The sequence below is a fragment of the Sapajus apella genome, unplaced genomic scaffold (assembly GCF_009761245.1).
Source record: "Sapajus apella isolate SASKATOON/1434 unplaced genomic scaffold, GSC_monkey_1.0 scaffold280, whole genome shotgun sequence".
NCBI classification, from domain to species: domain Eukaryota; kingdom Metazoa; phylum Chordata; class Mammalia; order Primates; family Cebidae; genus Sapajus; species Sapajus apella.
The window spans coordinates 196,770-199,524 of NW_022437220.1; positions in this window are offsets into that span (position 1 = coordinate 196,770).

The following is a 2,755-nucleotide window of genomic DNA, read 5'->3' on the forward strand; positions in this document are numbered from 1 at the left end:
GTCTCTGCGTTCACCTGTATCACGGCCATGGTGTCCCACAGGTCTCTCCATCCACCTGTATCACGGCCATGGTGTCCCATGGGTCTCTGTGTTCACCTGTATCATGGCCATGGCTGCAGTCACGTGTGACGGTCCTGGGTGTTGTCACACGGGTCTCTCTTTGTTCTCTTATTTTCTGTCTCTGTGCTACTGTTTGAATAATTTCTTTTTTTGTTGTTGTTTTTGAGATGGAGTCTCGCTTTGTCGCCCAGGCTGGAGTTCAGTGGTGGGATCTCAGCTTACTGCAACCTCCGCCTGCTGGGCTCAAGAGATTCTCCTGCCTCAGACTCCCCAGTAGCTGGGATTATAGGCGCCTGCCCCGATGCCGGGCTAATTTTTGTTGTATTTTTAGTAGCAATGGGGTTTCACTATGTTGGCCAGGATGGTCTCGAACTCCTGACATCATGATCCACCCCCTTGACCTCCCAAAGTGCTGGGATTACAGGTGTGAGCCGCCGCGCCCGGCCTGTTTGAATAATTTCTATCAACATGTCTTTGGCGTTACCAGCCCTCTTTTCTGATATACCAGATTGCTACTTAGTCCGTGTCAAAAAAGTTTTAATTGCCATATTGTATATTTTATTTTTAATATTTGCTCTTGGGTGTTTTTAATTTTTCTGTGGAAATTCTCCATTTTCTCACTTTTCCCCCCATCTTCTGCAATCTTTAACCTTTTAATAATGATTACTAATAATTGTCATTCTGTTGCTTTGCTTTTTTTTTTTTTTGTTTTGATTCTCCTGCCCAGACTGGAGTGCAGTGGTGCGATCTTGGCTCACTGCAACCTCCACTTCCCAGGTTTGAGCGCTTCTCCTGCCTCAGCCTTCTGAGTAGCTGGGATTACAGGCGCCCGTACCACGCCCAGCCAATTTTTTGTATTTTTAATAGAGATGGGGTTTCACCATGTTGGCTGGGCTGGTCTCGAACTCCAGACCTCAGGTGATCCACCCATCTCAGCCTCCCAAAGTGTTGGGATTACAGGCGTGAGTGAGCTACAGCACCCCGTCCTTTTTTATTTTTTTGAGATGGAGTCTTGCTCTGTCGCCCAGGCTGGAGTGCAGTGAGGTGATCTCGGCTCACTGCAACCCCTGTCTCCCGGGTTCAAGCAATTCTCCTGCCTCAGCCTCCCGAGTAGTTGGGATGACAGGCGCCCACCACCACGCCCGGCTAATTTTTGCATTTTTAGTGGAAACTGGGTTCCTCCATGTTGGCCAGGCTGGTCTTGAACTCATGAGCTCAGGTAACCCAGCCACCTCAGCCTCGCAGAGTGCTGGGATTGCAGGCGTGAGCCACCGCACCCAGTCCATTCTGGTTTTTAGACACATGTTCTGGACTGTTCAGCATGCTTCTTCATCAGATCATTTTCCCGTCATCGTCTGTTTGAGAGTCTAAAATTGAGGTGCCGGTGGAAGGTATACGCGTCCCCCCTGCTCCCCTGAGATAGAGTCTTGCTCTGTCGCCCGGGCTGGAGGGCAATGGCGTGATCTCGGCTCACTGCAACCTCCACCTCCTGAGCTCAAGTGATTTTCCTGCCTCAGTCTCCCGAGTAGCTGGGAGTACAAGCACGTACCACCACACTCAGATGATTTTTGTATTCTCAGTAGAAATGGGATTTCACCATGTTGGCCACGCTGGTCTCAAACTCTTGACCTCGTGATCCATCTGCCTTGGCCTCTCAAAAGTGCTCGGATTACAGGCGTGAGCCACCGCACCCGGCCCAGAAGTTAAACTTTTACGAGCCAGTTCAGAGATGCCTGGGCCTTTAGAAACAGGATTCAGGCGTCATGATCCACATTATGATATTTTGATGCTTCTATTTCCCTGCTACCCGAACTGACCTTATTCTCAGGTGCGGTTCCCATTGTGGTGACTGAGGTGGCACCAGGAAACCCAGGCACACAACCTGGCACCTGTGATTTCTGTGGGAAGCCTGAGTCTTGCCCAACGGTTCCAATAAAACTCCTGGGTGAACCTGGTCACTGGGTCTTGTGCCTGCACCTGAATCAGGAGCTGCCGAACAGAAGGGGTTTTCTGGTTGGCCAGGCCCGGGTCCCTTGTTCAGTTCAGTAGCGGGGCGGGCTGCATGGACAAGGAACAGCAAGAGGGAGGACCCCATGGCCGGCCGGGCGCAGCCACCCAGAGGCACGAGTGCCCTGTTTGTGTGGGGTGAGCACGCAGGTCAGGAGGGCAGTGCGGGAACGCTGTCCCTCTTAGGCTGAGGAATTTGAAACCAGGGGACGGCAGTGGGGAGCCTTAGCGTTTTTTTTTTTAGCTGGAGTGGAGACATGTTTCAGGGAGGTTTGATTTGGTTGGAATACCTAAGATAGGTTGGAGCCGGGAGATACCATTGCTCACTTAGGGGATGTCATGTGTTGACTAAGAATGTTCCCGTTCATGGTGTGCTGTGTGGATGTTGGTTGACTAAGCAAGTTCCTGTTCGTGGCATCTTGTGTGGACGTCACTGGTTTACTAAGAATGTTCCTGTTCGTGGCGTCCTGTGTGGATGTCAGTTGACTAAGCAAGTTCCTGTTCGTGGTGTCTTGTGTGGATGTCATTGGTTAAGAACGTTCCTGTTCGTGGTGTCTTGTGTGGACGTCGCTGGTTGACTGAGCATGTTCCTGTTTGTGGCGTCCTGTGTGGATGTCGGTTGACTAAGAATGTTCCTGTTCGTGGCGTCCTGTGTGGATGTCATTGGTTAAGAACGTTCCTGTTCGTG